The 20,194-nt window shown below is 42.4% G+C and overlaps 1 protein-coding gene across 16 annotated transcripts in view; it reads left to right on the forward strand.

The window, feature by feature from the left end:
• The window catches only part of ank1b (ankyrin 1, erythrocytic b), a 65,522-nt gene that overhangs the window by 9,215 nt on the left and 36,113 nt on the right, over positions 1–20,194 (forward strand). The gene's annotated exons all lie outside the window — the stretch shown is intronic.

A 20,194-nucleotide genomic window follows, 5' to 3' on the forward strand; every position in this document is an offset into this window, starting at 1 on the left:
ATCAAAAAAATCTTATCAGGTCCCATGCCTAAAAAGGACAGAATACAGCATCAGCATATTCCAAACATCCCTGCCAAGACCAGCTGCCATTCATTCACTGATATCACTTCACACTCCCTGATCCGAGACAGCTTGCATCAGCACTCATTGATGGCAACAGTTCTGGGGACTCGACAGCAAGGAGAGACAGCTGGAAGCAAACTCAAACTGAGTGTTTCTCCTCAGTCAACACGAAATCCTTAGCATCGTCCCTCTGCTACTTTTCCCTTCTCTCATTACAACTCTGTGTTTCTCCTCTCCATGTGTGATCTTGTGTTTCTGGTTGTAAATTTGTCATTATGTCTGTGACATGCATGTAGAAAAAAGAGGCCAGTCAGCAGTGCTGCATGTTACCCTGCACTATCCTCTTTGGCTGTCTACTGTATGGAAGCAATGAGTTGGAAAATCCATGCTGAATTTGTATAAATACTTCATTGCTACTTCAATTTTAAACCCTCAGATGGAAGGAGGGAAAGTGAAGAAACTGTTCTTTCACCGTGCCCTTAGCGCTCTCGTCCGTCAGCTATCTTTCTGTCTCTTTGCTTATTCCTGCTCTTCACAGTATCTTTCTGCATCCTGCCATCTTTCTCTCTCCTCTTTTACCTTCTCCCCCACCTCTGTCTCCTTCGACCTCCTTGTCTCCGTCCTTTATCCCGTCTCCTTCTGTCTCTCCTCTTTACACCACAGTACTTTTTAATTGTAGAAGCAGAGAAGGAGGGCAGCTGCTGACATGATCACATGTTTGTGTGTTAAATAAATAATCATATCTCTACAGCCATATGTAAAAGCTGTAACTCTTCTCTTGATTGTAGAGGTCATTGGAGGAAAATGATGGGAAAACATTGCTGATTCCAACCTTGCCTTCTAGAAATTGCATCAATATATTTAGAATTAGCAGATACTTGTTGTTTTGAATAAAATGCAATGTCACCCAGATTATGGTTTTTCTGAACATAATTAGGACATTTAGTGAGCACTTACTTATGCAGTAGTTATGTTTCCACCACAAAGTCATTTTGAAAACAAATTAGAACACACATAAACAAATTAGCTTAAATATGATGTGATCTACCCCCAGAGTCTGCCATGCCATGAGTGCAAGTTAGCAAAATGTGCTCCACTGTGTGTCGTGATGCGCTGTAATGTGCCTTGTCTCATCCTAAAATCCTATTTAGAGCCTTTTAAGTTTGGAAAAAGTTCAGAGTTTGCTCTGTCCTGAGCTCAGTGTTGAGCAAACAGAGCTACTTATCATTACTGGTTACAAAGGCTGTCAGAAGTAGCTGACATTTCTGGAAACTTTCCAGAAAGCAGACCTTGTGCAAACATTTTTTTTTTTACCATTTCAAGGTCACTATAATGACCCTTCAAGCTCAAATGTATATACTGTATATCTAGAACCCAGGTTGGTTGAGGGTGGTGGTTGTGTGACTATCTTAGTATTTTGTACTCCCTTAATGTCTAATTCTCACACTCTTTTATTATTCTACCTACATGCGCAGGGACTCTCCTTGATTTATATAAGGTCAGCTGTGTTTACCGCCAGCGGTTTAACAAAGTGTTCCTGAGCCATGTAGTAATATCCTTTATTCAATCATGTGGTGAACCTCGCTCCATCCTTGCTTGCGAACGTCTGAGGCTTTCAATAATGCACCTTTCATACTCAATCATGATACTATCACCTGTGACCAATGAACCTGTTTACCTGTGGAATGTTCCAAACAGGTGTCTTTGGAGCATTCCACAACTTGAAGTTGATGAGGTCAAATATGAAATATTCTCTTTGTATTGTAGTACAAAGAGAATATGTCAAAAAGGATCAGCAAGTTTTCACATTCTGCTTTAATTATGTTTTATACAGCGACCAGACTTTTTCAGAATTGGGCCTGTATATCCAAACTTAGTAGTTTACAATCAACCTAATGTAAAGAGACTCTATACACATTCTGTATTCCTCCTTCCACAAGCCTGTCAAATATCTATATACCCAGGACTCAAGGACGATTTAAAGGCCGAATCCCCAACATGCTTCTGTAAGCCAAACTGACTCGCTTAGCACGTCAGCGCCACTGCATTCACACACTGTAGTTTGAGTACCAGAGCTGGCCATTAACTAATGTGTCAGCCCGGCTAATACCCTCATAAAGAACCACTGGAAAATCAAAAGCCAGGAAATTAATATAAATGTGTTTTTGCCCTCGTAGCTTCTAAAAATCACAGGAAAAGTCTAGAATCAATGTCACACATCATCAAGCAGCCAAGCAGTTCACCACACTTCAGAAGTTTGGAAATGTGAGTGTGTGAGTCCGTTTTTGGGATTTATTTTCAAATATGGGCAGCACTGGAGCATGACCAGCCTAAAATAATTAGTCTTTTGACCACTGTGTGTGTGTGTGTGTGTGTGTGTGTGTGTGTGTGTGTGTGTGTGTGTGTGTGTGTGTGTGTGTGTGTGTGTGTGTGTGTGTGTGTGTGTGTGTGTGTGTGTGTGTGGCAGAGTGCTTCACTGCTCTGCTGTGACTGACCGTGCACCACACCAGACCAAATGTTAATTTATTGCTTGGTGTGCACATTCAGCCTCATTATCTGACATGGAGATTTTTCTCACCGGAAGGCCCGGTGCTCGCCGTTTGCCCTTTTCCCTCTCTTCAACCTCTCTGCCTCCATCCATCCTTCTGTCTTCCCCTGAAGCTCTTCCCTAATTCCATGAAAATTTTGACTGCAGCCCATTGATCCAACATGGATAGAGGTATCCATGTTGGATCAGTGTGTCGGCAAACGATCAGGTAGCACAACTCATCCATGGGAGAGACATCCATTAGCAGTCTGAACAGAGTCAGAGTACAATAAATAAATAAATAGTAACACTGTCACAACTTTTGAGTAAACTATGGGTTTCTGGCCTTTAGAGGATATCGAGTTAATAGGAAGACAGGAACAGATGGAAATGTAATCTTGCTCTGGAGGCGCGGAGCGGAGAACGTTTTCATGATTTGAACCCTTCATTGGTTTTCTTTTTCAAAATAATTGCCCAGCCGAAGAGGAACTTAATGACACAACAGTATAAGGGCTAATGCACTTTTTTGTCTTCCCTGGAGGATCGTCTCTGGCTTGGCATCCTATCTGTCTTGTTTACTTCCTGTCGCTTCTGTTGCCAAAGTCAGAAGTGCATGGAGCCCAGCCAGCGAGATACCCTCTCACCAGCACAGCCATTCGCTGCCGTTCCTGCATGATCCTCTGTATGATTCATGCACAGCAGTGCCTCTGGTTAGCAGACATACTGATTCAAACCAGCTATGGTACAGTCCCCTGATGATGTGCACGCTGGCAGGCTAGTAGCTCCCCACATCATTCAGTTTCACACTTTGTTGTCCGCCAGAAGGACTTGATCGAAGGATTTGGTTGATTGATCGATTGACTGATTGCATATGTGTCTTGAATTCATACAGTCTCACTCCACGTCACACATGCGACTCATATAAACACACACACGCTAAAATATTAATGGATCGTGGCCTGGTTGTAATGAAGCTGAGAGTCTGACTCAGCTGTTTCAAGGCGGTATGACCGACTGACAGGGTGACAGGGTGTGTGCTGCTGGCTCTGCACCAGAGGTCCCATGGGGAAGGCCAAGGTGAGAGGACAAAACACCTCCCCACCTCTCAAATATGCACATAGCATACATATTGAAAACATCCCCTTAATCCTGTAGCTTAACAAATTGAAGCTGCTTCTCCTTCATCAGAATTCAAGGCACCAAACTCACTGAACCATGCAAAAAGTCTCAAGTGATTGATTACACTATAATTTGCTAGCCCCGCTGGGAAAAGTGAGGAAACAACTCTTGCCATTGCAAATGCAGCGTGTACTGTAATCTTTATCTCATCTGTCTCTGCTTGCTGTATATTTGAAACTTTTACCCAGTGCACACCTGAAAGTGCTAAAATCTCTCCCATGCGAGTTAATATTTGAAATAATAAATGAGGTCAAGAACAGGCATCGTAATAACCCAGTAAGAAATATCTATCATAGATATTTTCATATATTAAAACTACCCTCCAGATTTCAACAACTATCTGACATAACTGATACATAAGACCGCAGCAATATTTTCCCAAGTGTCTCTCATCTCATGGTTAGAATGTGGCTTTAGGGGCCTTTTCAGTCTGATGTGAAATATTAATTAGAAACAGAATGCTAAGTACAAAGATTGTCCTCAAAGCCAGGTGCTAGTGTGGTATGAAGCGTGTTTTTTAAAGGTGTGATTAGGGCCAGAACATTATGGATTCTTTCTTTTCTCTAGTCTAATAATGGAATCTAATAAAGTCAACTGTCTAGCATCCACTGTATGGGCATTAATGTTACCACATAAGTGTGTTCACTATAAGCACTTGCAATTGAAGGTTAACTCCAGCTGTTCACTTTATGCTTCTGTCTTTTATATCTGTGTATTAATATATAAAACCCAAAGTATATTATATAACATCCAACAGCCAGTGTACCACAGGCATGTCTAGCAGGTGCATTTACCTGCAGCAGTAACACAGCAGAGAGGGTTTTCATGTACCAACAAAGCTGAGCTTCTATGAAGTGTGGAAACAATGTTAGGTCCGGCTGTGCGAGGCTGCACAAATGCAACATGAAAAAACAGTTTCCCCACATCCAAGCTACCACTGTGGTATTTAACTGGCTTCAAATGATGCCCAAAGTTCACACAGTTTCTCCTGACTGACCAGAACCTGACTGACTTGAATATCAAATACGTCTGTGCATGTGGGTCTATATAGATGCTGGTAGCCACATTAGCTGTGGATCATGCTAACACCAAATTCAACAGGCTAACCAGCAAAATAAACAGTAAAGCGACATAAAATGGCAAAACTCGCACTCTCTAAGTTTAAAGTCAGTGTCAGTCCACGATTGAACTTCAGTTTTGAGGTGAATCCTGCTTTGCATGGGTGTATATGGTGTATCGGTAAGGACAGTATCACAAAGTCCATGTAGAACGTGACACCGGTGACGAAACCGGTGTACCACCCACCCCGGTGCACAGTTGTGTGTGAATATCACGTGTTTGGTACGCAGCACAGACAACAACAAGCGTCAGCAACGGGTGAATGATGGGGATGATTGATGGTGCTCTGAACAAAGTGAAGCTTTCTGCAAATGCAGTGTGTCAGCTTGTCTAGCCTATATTTTTAGCTCTCCCTGGTGCATAAGGTTTATTATAGCATGTGCTTTGGAAAGGGCTGAGTGACTTCTCATTGCGACATCATGTGATGTGTCATAGTCGTGCTGCTACCCACTTTTGCATCCTTGCTCACCAGCTTGTGTTTTGGATAAATGTTGATGGTGCATTTTAGTACATTTATTTAGCCTTAAATGAGGGAACAGTACAGTTTGTTTTCTGTCGGCTATATTAGGATTCTTGCATCAGTGAAAATGGTTATTTTTGTGTGTGTTTATGTCAGTGATCCTCTGAGTGTCTGTTTTCACCCATGGCCCTATTTTTCAGTATATTAATGAGTCTAGATCAGGATTCATTGAGTATTACAGTTTCTCTGTATCTCTTTCTGTGACTCACTTCTTTCATCTTGAGTTTATAGAAAATCGTATTTGGCTGGCCTGTGGGGACAAGCCACTTGCTGCAGCTTTAAATTGGCAGGCCACTGGGCCTTCAGCTCCTGACCCTGGTATCAGGAGTTTGTCCCATTGATGAATGGCTGCTCGTGGGCTAAAACGCCCCTTGTGAACCTGCGCACAATGCTGAATCATAAGGAGTTGGCTCTTTATCGACCGGCCTCAGGGAGTGGTCACCATCCTATGAAATCCATCAGACCAGCAATGGCAGTTTGTGGCTGAGGACAGTGCAATTATCCTCTTATGGTGGCATGTGAAGATGAGTGTGTGGTTCTGGTTTTATAAATGGTGATTATGTTTCTTAATATCATATTTACTCGAATAGTTATGTCATCTCTACCACATTTCATTCTGAGTCTAACCTTTAAAATACCAGTGTACCAGATTTAATAACTTCAAGAAAAAGAGGCACGGTCAAGTCTTATTCTCTCATGGCAGAGCTTCGTTCTGCTGTTGTTAATACCATTGCTGTATCATTGTTTATTTTTAGAAGCAGTAGTCATAGTGGTGGTTGTGAACTCACAATAACAGCTTGATGTAGCTCTGCCCTCCTGTGATCTCGTCCTGTAGTTCATCTTGCAGTCGTCCTCTTTGACTTCTCCTCCTTCATCCTCAATCAGCCCCTCTGCGCCCCCATCGCTCTCCCAGCGTGTCACTTACTGGTATGACTCTACACCCACTGGGTGATTAGTGATGCCCTGCTGTCACTAGCACAGGCATGCGCAGTGGAGCCGGCATACTGTGCTCATGCCAGAGCTTCACACAGCTGCCACATATATGCCCAGACGCACACAATATGCAAACACGTCATGTTTATTGTTCTTATTTGTGCTCACAGAACTGAATCATCAGCTACATATTGCTGGTTTACCAAAGCCTGTGTGGGAGGAAGGTCATGGCTCATGAACTGGGCACCTTTTGACCACTGTTCATATGGAGGCCCTGTCACACTGGGTGCAGTGAGCTGACAAGTGCATTTCTGTGTGTTTGTTAGTCTTTACATCCTGCAGTGAGGAGCATATGTCAGTTTCTGTAACCGCCTGTTGGCAGCAGGCTGAACATGATACATGTTGCAGCATTAGTCCATGTTGCCGCGTCTACACGTGACTTGAGCACACAGGTACGCCTTTGTGACTTCAAATGCATGTGCGTTAACGTAGAGGTTAAGAATGTGTGTATTTGTCCTGCGCCTGTCAGTGTGCTTGTGTGAGTTAGTGTGTGTCAGCTCGGGAGCCCTCTACAGTCCTGATTCATGACACGGGTGATTTGGTAGTCAGTCAGTCAACGTCACGACTGGGCAGCAGCTCCTGCCCCCCACTCTGAGCCCCCTACGCCTCTCAGCGCATCCATCTCTTCCTCTCAGGCCAAGATCTCAGATACTCTGACATCTAACATCCAACTCCGCCTTCAACTACTGAGTCATACTGCAGTGACCTTATAGTCACTACCCCGTTGAGTTTTGTGGTGAACTTACGAGCCGGTATCTAATCCAGTTCTGGTTTTGTTTATCATACTGATGCTTTGTGTGTGTATATATATGTGATTTCATGTTAGAATGAATGTTATTTTAATTTAAGGGCTGCTTTATGCACACACATCTATGTATACAGATGTTTATGAATCAGTCTGGCTGAGACAACCATGAGGGCATCATAGTGCTCTTTTCGGTCTCTGGTGTCACATAGTAACGTTTACAGATGTATGGTATGTTTGAACAGCGTTCTTCTAAAGGCATGAGTTTTACTGTATTATATTCAGTACATAAGTTTACTGTGATCATACAGTTGTGCAGGAGCATAAATAATGAACGTGGCATCAAAAATTAAACAGTGAACTCTTTGTTCACACTGAGCTTCATCATAGCTAGAACACACACACATGTATGATACCGTTCTATGCACATTTTTATTCTTGAAGCCATTGAAATACAGTAACATGTGCATGCGCTAAAAAGCATTTACAGGAGTAAAACTACCAAATACAATAAGATAATGAATAAGACACTTTGTAAAAAAACAGTAAACAATATCCTTGTGCAAATGCATATGTAAGATTTTGTGAACCTACAGTCAAATATCCTCAGACTGGATGTACCAAAGCCCAAAAGCAATGGCACCAGCCTCAGTCTTGGCCTGAGATCACCTCAAAATGAACAGATGACAGATGGATGGGGGGAGGAAGGAGTGATAAACTGACAGCGCTGAAACAAGAAGTGTTACAACAGTGTGTCACCCGCCGAGACGGCTGCACAGAGAGGCTTTTCTCTCCCATCGATGTGCGAATTCAAAAGAAAAGACGAGAAAAAGAATTTCATTGTCGATGGCGCGGTTCCTAAATCCCAGTCGAAATGGCCAATTCTGATACACAGCCACCTGATTGAAGGTTGAAACTCCTCTTATCGGGAAGAGTCTGCTTCCCCACCAGCTCCCGAGGCGCCGCTCTGTGTCTGAACATGACCTCTGACCTCTTACTGTGGAGGGAGAACAAGTAAAAAAAGAAAATCTCCCTGCAGGGATTCGTTGCTGTGAAAGATCCACCTCTCCCATCACACACAGAGAGGTTGCTTTAACGTGACTTCTCTCGCAGCTCCTCTCTCCATCGTTCCCACTTGCGCCTGACCCCTGCTTCTCCGCAGAACTGGAAAAGTCACGTCCATGTTCATTTCTGCTTTGGCCTTTCAGCCGCAGTAACGCCAGCATTTTCAACTACCACAAACACATCTTTGTGGACAGCCTTGAAGGTGAGAAGCAGGAAAACGGTCTGAGGCTGTTTTCTAACATGCCGTGTTATTCTTTCATGATCTCAGGTGTCCGCTGTGCTATTCAGGATTCTCCTCTCAGCTCCCCCGCGTTCACCCCTCCTCCGTCTTCTTCCCTCTCACTCATTCATTCCCTCATAACCCTTTTATGTCCTTTATGTCTTCCTCTATTTGGAAGGAAATAAAGACCCTCCCACTCTCTCTTCTGTATGCCCTTCCTACCTTCCTCCTCCTTCCTATCCATCACTCTTGCTCCTCCCTCTGCTGACTGCTTCCTCCTGTCTTAGTGATTGTATATTGGCCCGATGGGAGGTACTGCAGTCACTGACCATGTGCAGCGGAGTGCTTTGCATTAGTTATGCACACATGACTTTCAGACATAGTGGTTCCCTAGCGGCATGTATTTGTCTCCTCATCTTCCTACCTTCTTCCTTTTTACCTCTCCCCTCTTTTCTGTCTGTATGCACCATTTATGAGCTGCTGCCCCTCCCTTCCCCTGTCATAAAAGACTTAATAAAATTGCAGCTTTTTTTATGTTGAACTGAATGTTTGAATTATGTACTGTTTGTTTTCAAAATCTTTGCTTTGGCATAGTTCCTAAATCAAATTTTAACAATGTATTTAATGTCTTTCATGCCTGCAGTCAGTTAGCTTAGCTTAGCACACATACTGGAAACTAGCTGTTTCCCCCTGCTTGACAATTTGTTGTTTTACAGGGGGCTGTGACAGAATGTTTCTTGGCCACGGCCAGTAACTTTCTGGAGTCTGTAAAGCTCCGTGAAAGGGCAAATTGTCGTTTTTACACAATCATGTGTTCAGCGAGCTTTAGAGGTGCTGATACAGGGCTCCACGCTGTGACCTTTGAGTCACATTTTTGGAGAAAGTGCTTCAAAATGTTTCAACCTGGAGCACCAGCGCAATCTGCAAACATGCCACCTGTGTTTATGATGATTCTTTAAAATTGTCATCATATATTATTTTATGTCGAATGTCACAAAAGAAAGCAAAACACTTCTGTCCATAGTCACACGTCCCCTCTCTCTCATCCACAAAAGCTCTCTCTCTCCATCTCTCTCTCTCTCTCTCTCTCTCTCTCTCTCTCTCTCGGGAGGACAGTACATTTAAACGCTATTAAATTAATACTCTGCCAAACCACCGTATTATAGAGCAAGCTCTAATTGCCAGATCTATTTTATAGACGTGTCACAGCACACCGGCAGTAATAGCAGTCACCTTATGAACTCTCTCCGGGGGTCTGTTTGACCCTGATACCTGGATTCAGTGGAACACTTGAAAAACTTCCTCTTTAACACCTCAATGTTTTTCTTGTGTGTTTGTCTGCATCGCTAAGAATCTAATAATAAATGAATACACATGATAATAAATCTTCTTAGCTCTGCTAGATAAAGGGCTTCAAATAAGAGTTTTAAGTGTGAAGTGTGGCGTATAATGGATGCCTCTGCAAAGCTAGTGCAGCATAAGATCACAGCATGCGGCCTCACACCCTTCCATCTGAACTGTCTGGTGTTCCAAATGAGGATTTTAAAAGCCATTAAAAGTGAGAGGTACAGCGCTCCCTTGTGCCAGCACGCATTTACGGCCAGTCGCATCCTGTCCGGGGTGATCAGACACAGCTGAAATCAACTTCTGAATCATGTGGCACTTATTTTATAGCGCCTGCCTCTTCAAGTTGATTGGGCAATCACGGACAGCGTTGCTCAAAGCAAAGTTAATGCTGCTTTTGCCAATCAGCCCGAAACCTCTTAGCACATTGCGTCAGAGAAAAATCATAAGGAGGACTGCACAAGCACCTGGTAAAAATATTCCCCGTCTAAAAATGTTCCAGAGTACCTGCTGCTGTTCATGTAAATGTACCTCGTCAATGGAAAATGGATGCAGCAGCAGTTCTGTTCTCCAGTGTGAATTGTTTTTTTTATTGAGGTGTGTTTTTATCGCTTCATGCTTCATGCACAAACCTGATTCCAAAATTTGCCATCTTACCATTATGTCACTTCCACAATAGAAGAGTTACAGTCAACACTGAGGCTTGATATCGGGGCCGATCCAAGCATGGTTTAAATGATCCGCATCAAGGAAAATAAAGCTGCACAAATTCCGATCCTTTAACGTGAATTACCCGAGTAACTTGATGATAGGCCAGAATTCAGCTCAGCTGTTGCCAGCTGTGTTTGCTCTCTGCAGCCTCTGTTTGTTCTCAGTGAGATTGATTATCTCTCCACTGAAACACCACTTTCCAATCGCCAGTGTTACTGTGGTTCTAACACCTGCAGCAGGGCGATACGTCTTCTCTCCAGCTGATCGCTTCACATCCATTTCAGGAGTCTTATTCTCCCAGTTAAACTTTCATTCACATCATATCAATAATTTAAGCTTATCTACTTCATTTTGAATTTGGGCCTTCAGTATTTGGATAACAAAAAAAAACAAAAAAACGTAAAAAATAAGATGTACCACATTTTGTAAGCCACAGCTGTTATTTCAGTGTGTCAGATACATATTTAATCAATATTTTGGTAAATGTAAGTATTGCACAGGAGTCTATATGGACAGAAAAATACTGCATTTATGGCCTTTTTGTGTGATTTCTGCATTGAAATACTAAAACCAGTTTCCATCACTGGATATTGCTGACCAGCAGCTGACGCTCAGCTCCCAAAGACTTCAGTTGAGACATTTTGTGCACTCAAAGTCCAGTTTTTAGTGGAGTTAATAACTCCCCAAAATTTGATTTCCTGTGTGTTATTAAGATGCACCCTCAGACATCACTCGTGCTGGCACGGAGCTTGACTTTTGTTTTCGGACACCGAGGCAGGGCAGGGAGCCCAGAATGTCAGCACAGAGTTTATGACGTCAGGAACAGACTCTGAGGGACAGCTCTACCCAGCATGCTTTGCCAGTAGTATTTCTGCAGTGCCCATAAATATTGAACGGTTATGAAAAGGGAGAGAAGAGGCAGATGGAGGGAGAGGGAGAAGGAGGGAGGTTGCATGAAGCTACGAGATAAGCGAGAGGGAGACGGGACTAATGACAAGAAATGAGTGGATGTGATGTGTGGCTGAGGAAATGAAGAAGTGCTTGTGAATTGAGGAGTTCAGGGCCAGCTCATCCTGTGGCACATTTCTTTTTTGTCCATCACTGTTTCTTTTCTGCAGGTACAGTAGAAGTGCTCTAAACACAAACTGAGTAGTAAAGAAAACAGGAAATCGTGCAGTGGGACCTGGTCAGAAGATGTTCAGTAAAAGGTGTCTTTCTTTCCGTGTGCATCCGGGGGATTATCCTCAGGCGACAGTAGATTAGAAAGAAAGGCTTTAGACTGAGAAAGTTAAATGGAAGAATAATAAATTATGTAGTTTTAGAGGAGGAAGAGAAAGTGTTTCTTTTCGGCTGCTTCATGCTAAAACCAAGAGCTCCATCGTAGCACGTCTTTCAGTACTTGGAAGCTTTCTGACACATGAAGTCATTTTTTTAAGACCCTCACTTATAGCAAAAATCAGTTTGTATTGAGTATCGCGTTTTATCTCTGAATGCCATCACAAGGCAGGGAGTCATTTAATATTAATCACGTACACATGCACAAAGTGGGCATGTGTGTATGTGTGTGTGTGCTGTAGTTGTCTCACCCTCTCTTGTTATTTCTTTGTGTGCTCGTGTGTGATACTGTGTGTGTGTGTGTGTGTGTTACAAGCATTATCATAATATTTCTGTCTTGATTGACTAAACTAACATATCACATTGAAATTGCCCAAACATAAGCGTACAATGTGTGTGCGTGTGTGTGCGTGTGTGCGTGTGTGTGTGTGTGTGTGTGTGTGTGTGTGTGTGTGTGTGTGTGTGTGTGTGTGATGTGCATGCATCCAGACATCAAGCTATATAAAACTAAAGGAAAAGCATGCTCTGATTGTAATGGGTTGCAGAAGCAGTGGCCTGACAGAGGCTATAAATATTTCAGATGCTCTGTTTTAGCACCGGGATAGAGAAGACAACAGGAAGATCCTCGTTTTGATGTGTCTCATCATTGTTTCACAAGCAAAGAGGAATTTTGGTGCGCTGCAGAATGTATTCATCTCAGCAAATGATTGAATCTTTTATTCAAGCTTGTTTTTATTTTTAAGATGAAGTGCAGCTCAGCTTCAGATGAGCAGCCTTTTCTTGATATGTGAGCCGGTTGCACAAAGATGTTAGGCTGGTCTGCTGTGTTAGGCTAGTGTTAGTTTCACTCTGAGGCTACTCTACTCCCAACCTGTGTTGCTTTTGTCAACACGATGATATACTTCACCTCAGACCTGAACTCAGCCAGAGATGAGAAAACATGCTAAAATAGGAATAGATGGTACTGTATGCAGGCTTTCATTTGGTGGCTGCACTCTTGTGTTCTTCTTAACAGACTTGTGTTTGAGCCGCTGTGCACTCACTGCACTCTGGATTATCTCTGCATTGTGATTGGTTCGGTTTGCATGGACATGAGTGTATGCAGTCCATACTGTATGTGTGTTCTGCTCTGCAGGATTAGTGTGAGGATTTGGAGCAAACCACGCTTGATGACATCAAACATCTTTATGAACGTCTCTCATTAGAGCGCTCTGTGCAGATGATTGACTTGCATGGAAGCTTATCTGACGTCTCACTGTTTGGTAGACAGAGGTCACAGGCGAAGTCTTTCTTTGTACGATCTGGACGGCTTCGGAAAGCCACACTGTAATCACCTCATCAAATGCTTTCTGTAAATATTATGTGTATCTAGATGCATCACTTGAATTTTGTGTGTTGTATCTATGAGTATATGCAGCCCCTATACCTACTGTATGTATTTGTGGAGTGCCATCTCACACCCACACATACCATCCATCCATCCATCCATCCATCCATCCATCCATCCATCCATCCATCCATCCATCCATCCATCCATCCATCAATATCAATATTGGATCAACTCCCAGTTTGCTGGACTCTATTGATTTTTCATTCTCAGGGCTTCAGTTCATCTTGCCTGGCACAGACATGGTCTTGAAATAATCGACACTTCCCAGAGCAGAAAACTAAAATTATCACATCATTATGAAGAGACTTCTATTATTTGTACGTTACGTCTTTTTTAACACAGTTACATATTCTGTGCACAAATGGATACTGAAAATGTTCTAAAATACACAATTAATACGCACCAAACAAGTCATAATGTAAAATAATACTTTCCAAATTAGATTAACTGAGTTTTGTGTGCTTTCATGCCATAAAGAAAGCCTGCTGTAGCGTCCTATAATTGATCCCAAGGTGCGAATGATCTAAAAAAAACTTGGTCCAAACTGTGGTCCAACGAAGGTTTCACACCTGTAATTTTGCTTTGGATCAAACTGAAAAGTTTGAAAGCCGCTAAGATGTCACATGCTAATCAGAATCAGAATCAGAAAAAGCTTTATTGCCAAGTACAATTTTACACATACGAGGAATTTGCTTTGGTGAGGTTGGTGCATGACACATCTGTTAAAAAGAAGCTATTAAAAAAGTATAAAAAAAACAGTAAGTAAAAAATATAACAATAAATAAAAAAAATAAAACAATAGTAGAAAATATAACAATAAGGAAAAAATATAACAATATAAATATATATATATGTCTTTTTTTTTTTTTTTTACAAGAGCACAGTGTGTTTTTTCAAAAGGAAATCCAAGCAGAGCGTTAATATAACCCATAATTTGATCTTCCTTTCTGTCATTTCTGATCCTGCCTTACGTATTATGTATCTTAACTAGCATTTATCAGATTTGAATGAATGATTGAACTTTTCAAGTGGCAGTATTTGTCTGATGTAAGTTATACTGTAAAGTTCACTGGTCAGAATCACAGTGACATCCTTTCCAAACTGAGGGTCTCAGGATACAGTGTGTGTGTGAAAATAGCTACAGTGAGCGGTCGAGATCAGGCAGTTAATTGTGATTATACTCGTGGTTTTTATTAACTCTGGGTGTTCCTGTAAAGTTAATGTTTTACAGAGAGAGGCGCAAGTCGAGGGAATTGGGGAATTGCTTGAAGAGTTGTGGAACCAAGTGGGAAAGAAGAAACCTGTAACATTAGCAGCAGTCGATTAGATGGCTTGTTTTAATGCGTCCCTCTGATGCTCTGCACAGCTTTCAGCAGCCGGGTTTCAGGATTCCTTTCTTTGTGGATCTGTGCTGGAGGATGTGAACAACACTGTCAGGCTTTGGGGATGCTGTCCCACCAGAACATCCTATGATGAAACAATGAGCACTCCTGGTACTGAACGATGCAAGATGTGCCTTTTTTATATAGTGTTCCACGTATGCTTATTGACACGCCAAGATTAACTCATGTGCACACGCATCTGTTTTTACTTCTTTTTTGTGCTCATGGCTATGAGATAGACTTGACAGCAGGGGCCTGGAAGGCTTCTTCCTCTTTGTTTCCTGCTGTCAGAGCCTGCAAATCGTGTGTGCCGTAGCTTTGCGCGTAAATCTGCCCTCCGCTCCACTCCTCTGCCTTGTTATATTGTGTGTCTGGCCCTGTTTTACGTGTGTGTGTGAGTTCATTTGAGAATCTATCTGTCTTTGGTGGTAGAAGTGGGTCTTTGTTTAAACCCATGAGGATTCATTACTGTGATCCATCTCCCTCCCTGTTGGTGCCAACACTAACATACTGTGGCATCTATGCAGCTATTTTTAGTTTGGGTTTGTGTGTGTGTTTGTAGGTAATTTGTCTTCATATGTATTGTTTTTTAGCCTTATGTGAATGAGTTTCTTGTTTAGGCTCACAACGGCCACCATCTGCACTTATAATTTGCAATTGTCCACCAGTATTCATCATAATACACCCAAAATATGCTGCATCAGTTCCCTTCAGAAGACAAACGTGCAGACTATTGCCTACTCTACCTGCCAGATCTCTCTGTGGAGATCCATTTGCGTTTGACAGGATATGAAGACATTGTTACTCCTTTCTCTCATTTCTTTATTTTGTTCCCTCACCCTGTTTCCATCTCTTTCTCACCCCTCTTTTCTGCCTTCCCCTCTCCCTCCAACCATCTGATTTATCACTTTAGACAGTGAAAGAACAGTTCGGAACTTCCTGCATATACTCAAGTTCATGACACGAAATAGGTAATGGTAGTAGTAGCCGCACAGTAGTATGTTACATGTTTTTAACTGAACTGAAAGAATGAAGGTATCTATTTTGCAACACAATTTTGCAAGTAATTATCACAACTATACCCATGTGCTTTATATAAACAATGCCAAGCAGTAATTAATGGGATCCCAGCACAATACAAGGTTTTAGAGAGAGCACGGAAAGCTTCAAGAGTAGGTGATGACTTGGACTTGAATCCTGGACCTTTTAAGTAGAGACTTGTGGAGATAAAGATGTTTTGATATTACATATTTTGGGAAATATACAGTGACAGACTTCTGAATTGACCATAGGTTGCAGGTCTGCTGAAAAACGTTTAGCTCTGTGGGACGTACGGGTGATTTCACTTTAATCATTCATCACCAAATTTTATGCATCAACTGAGTCATGACCCTAGATTGTGCGAGCAGAGTTCCATACAGATTCACATAGCAGATTATGAGATATAAACATTTTGCATTTGTGGTGCCCCCTAGTGGAGTAATATCTTAAAACTGCATCGCAAAGCTTGGACCTACTATCAGAACACATGCCTTTACTTTAGATCAGTGATATCATCGTATATCATCCTGACAGCATTTCACTACAGCTGGCCCATTGGGGCAAAGCTGCAGATGCTGGTCACCGTCCAGTTTTGCTGATTTGATGATAAAGAATAGGAATAATTAAAGGTTTTGCTTAAGAAACATAGACTTAAACATGTCCCATGTCTGTGCCTACAGCAGTAACGCCTATGACGTAGTTGTAACAGTTCTACAATCACCTACCAAGTAACAGCGCACAGGAGAAGAGATGCATGTTGAACTGTGAGATGAAGTCTCAACTTGAAGTGACACAAGGACCCATTTCAAAATCAGAAGTGACAGGAGCTGTCGCTACAATAAGTACACGTATCCATTGTTCTGCCAATGACTTCAGTCAGAGAAGACCCGCAGTACAGAAAACCCTCAAATGCTTCCAGGACTGAGACTTTGTGATGTTCAGAGATTCAGTGTCTGTATATCCCCCTCTCCTAAAGTCCTGACTGCGCACAGAACAGTCCTGAAATACTCCAGTATAAATGTTTATTTTCCACTTTCTCATATCATTAAATCAGTCACATTAACAACAGCTTATATAACGGCTTATATTTTGATCTAATCGCCCTGTTTTCTGTGTGACTCAGCGCCATAATATGTTTTTTTGAATGCGGCGAGGTGTTACTCATCTTTTAAGATCAGTTACTACCAACCTCGCTTGTACTAGAACATTTGTGTGTGTGTTCGGGTGCCAATTATAGAAGCGCACAGATAAAACTGATGAAATGGCAATCTGCAATCTGATGCTTTAACGGTTTCTGCCTTTAATTTCCACATGTGTGTGTGTGAGTGTGGGCAGTTCAACATTCACCACCTTGGTGTTCATATCCGAACCTCCTCTGGCTTTTGACATGTCCACACGATTATTTTTGGCTCGGCGTAGAATATATGAGTCTGTGGTTCACTGTGAAGATATTTAATCAGACTTTTGTGGGCTCGCCACGCTAACACACAGAAATGAAATGTGACGTGCCACACACACGAGCCACAAGGACAACAGGATAATAAAGTAAGAGAAGCAGAGAAAATGACAGACTGTATGCATGTCACAGAGATTCAACAGCTGACATACTCCACATGTCATTACATTTATGTGTATATGTGCACGTTAAAAACAGTGTTTTCTACAACTGAAATCTGGGCTATACACCTGGCACACGTTGCCTCATTCCAGCCGGTTTACATGCTGCGTTTTTCTGTTCGTATGTCAGCCATTAACTGTCTGTCTCGGCGTTGTCTTGGCCGGTGTGTGCTGTCTTCTTGGCTCATGTGGTTCAGCACTGACTTGTCCATCAGGTCAGTATTGTGGTCTCTGAGAGGTTTGGCCAAAGCCTGAGGAAATTGGCTCTTTAATAACAGAGTAAATATGATGCTTGTATACATTCTTGTGTGCACTTTGCTTATTATTTCCTCAACACTTTGTTTGTGTTTCCTCATCAGTTTACGATGGGGTTTTTTCAGGCATTGCAAAAAATGTCACCTTTTCAAGCTACCGATGAATATTTCTACTGTTATTCGTCAGTAAAATTCTTGAAGGCATCAGCCGAAATTGGATAGCACAAAGTAACTGACCCCACTTTTTTACTTCCTGGATAACAGAATTGCAACATAACACAATTAAATCACTCGTTAGTTTGACCTTTTTTGCACTGTGGTTGTGTGTCGCTGTCGCTTCGTCTCACGTCATCATGTTCAGGAAAACTGCTGTGTCGTTGTGGCCTTACAGGCAACCTTGCAGGCACACTGCACACTCATTTGTGCTTTTTGTAGTGCTGTTGTGTCTCAATTTTCTCTCTTCTGAGTGTTGTCGAATGTGCCGTTCTGTTGATATTTATGCTAGCTACTATGTGTTTTTGTTTATGTTTTTCCATTATACTCTGAGTTAGTCATTACCTGTGAGATTGTGTCTCTATCTTGGCATACAGTGCAAGTTAAGCTTGACTTTTGCACTGACCTCAGTCATTTATTGTTCACGGCCATTAAAAATGCTGCCTGTGAAAGCTTAACAGCTTTGTTTTAAAACACAGTCATAGTATTTAGTCCTCTTGAATAAAAATGTGAAATGTGAAGCTGAGATGGAAAAGGACACATAGGGTTTCTGAGGTAAACACCGTCCGCTAAGAGAGTGTGAAATTGAATGTCGACATTCACAGGAGTCGATCATATAGGCTCAGTGACTGTGAATGGGCTCGACAAGCAATCAACGTATCTCCTCTCTTACATACAGCCCATTCTTGATTACAGCAATCACCTGAGGCAGCGGACTATGGGATATAGCGCGACATATTGTTCATGTCACAAAGCGACGAAGACTCATTCTAACACTGCTGTGAAACACAGGAAACAAAGTAGTGACTAATTAAGTGATGAGTCATGAGTAACCCACTGAAACAAACCAAAAAATATGATGGTTTAATTAACAGTTGGAATATAAAGTAGAACATGTGAGCCAGAGGAAGATGGGAAGTGGCCAGAATGAGGAAAACCTGATTTGGGTGCAGGCGAAATCATTCATTCAGCGCTGAGAGGTTTCAGTAATCTGATTGTTTTCTGCAAGTGGCACCATGATTAGAAATAAAGTCGAAGTGAACTGCTAGGATCGGATGTACAGCTTTAATATCTGATAGAGAGAGATGCATGAAAGGAGCCATGGAGGGAGCGGTGAAAAAAAAAGAGGGAGAGGGAAAGCATAGAGGAAAATGGATTCCAGCCTGACAGCGACATGAACTCGAACTGGTCGAGAATGAATTTCTAAGGTGCTGCAAGATTTTTCATTTTCTGCTAAACGTGGTCAGCTCTCGGCTCGTGCTGCCGTTGCCTTCACACACACAAACTCAAATATTGCAGGTGATCAATGCAGATAGAGAAGCGGTTGATGAAGCAGCGGTGGTGGCGTGACGGGGAAGAGGAGGAGGGCTACAGGTGGAGACGGTGAACAGCAATACAGTGCACATCGTGGACACATCAGAGCACAGAAGAGGAGGAACATAAAAAGGAGTTTGCTGTGAAATCTGATACGGCTTCAGGCTGCAGAATCAATGTCAAAACACACCGGAACAAATGAGGAGCTCTGCATAATGTGACAGACATCCAAAACATCCAGGACCAAACAATGTGGGTTGTTAAGTTGGAGAGTCTCTTGTCAGTGACTGTTTGAAGTTCAGTCTCTCAGGCTCAGTAATGTCTAGCTGTCACGTTCAAAGCAAAGAGATGAGTAAGAGAACTCATCGCATCGCTACCCAGACACTTAGTGGTGTGCTGCAAGAGGAGAGGAAAAAGAAAGACAATGCATTGAAGGACACTGTTGGATATCAGCCAAATTTGGGTAATATTTGCAATATGTGTGAACACACTTCAGAATGAGGAATGAGGGAAATTATTTCTTTCTGAGGAGAAAACCCTGAGATGTTAATAATAATAGTAATGGGAATAAAATGAAAGGAAAAGCGTGGTGTTGAGGGAAAATAGGACTGGTAAGTGGATAGGGAGGAGGTTGTCGAAAGACCAAATAATCGTATTTGTTTGTTAGATGAAATGCTGCGCGTGGCTCACAGAGGCATCAGCACAGATAAGGGATGTGAGGAGAGAAGAAAATAAAACATGTCTCAGTCATTGGAAAAAGGGCAGGCATGTCTTTCAGCACTTCAGCATAATTAAACCACTTGAGAACAACAGCTCAAACAGATACATCGTTTTGCCGATGATAGGGGCAGAGGGAGGGTAAGCAGTGCAGCACGCCGCGCGGCGTTTCCTCTGCGGGGCATTGGAAACATCTCATTTGTGCAGGTCAGCCGTATTACACTATTGGCTGATGAATGAATTCAGAGGTGGGCGCGCAAACACCGGCACACGCTGAGACGCAAACCGCAGGAGCATTTCCTCTGAGATCAGACAGGCAGACAGCGGAGCTCGTGGCGGAGTGCGCTCGGCTGTGAGCGCCTGCCAAGCTCGCAGTGTGGGCGAAGCTTGACTGTAAGGAGTCTGACATTTTTAGCCTCTTGCAGAAGAGAGCCGATGAATGTAG

The sequence above is a fragment of the Chaetodon trifascialis genome, chromosome 20, assembly GCF_039877785.1.
Source record: "Chaetodon trifascialis isolate fChaTrf1 chromosome 20, fChaTrf1.hap1, whole genome shotgun sequence".
Classification (NCBI taxonomy): domain Eukaryota; kingdom Metazoa; phylum Chordata; class Actinopteri; order Chaetodontiformes; family Chaetodontidae; genus Chaetodon; species Chaetodon trifascialis.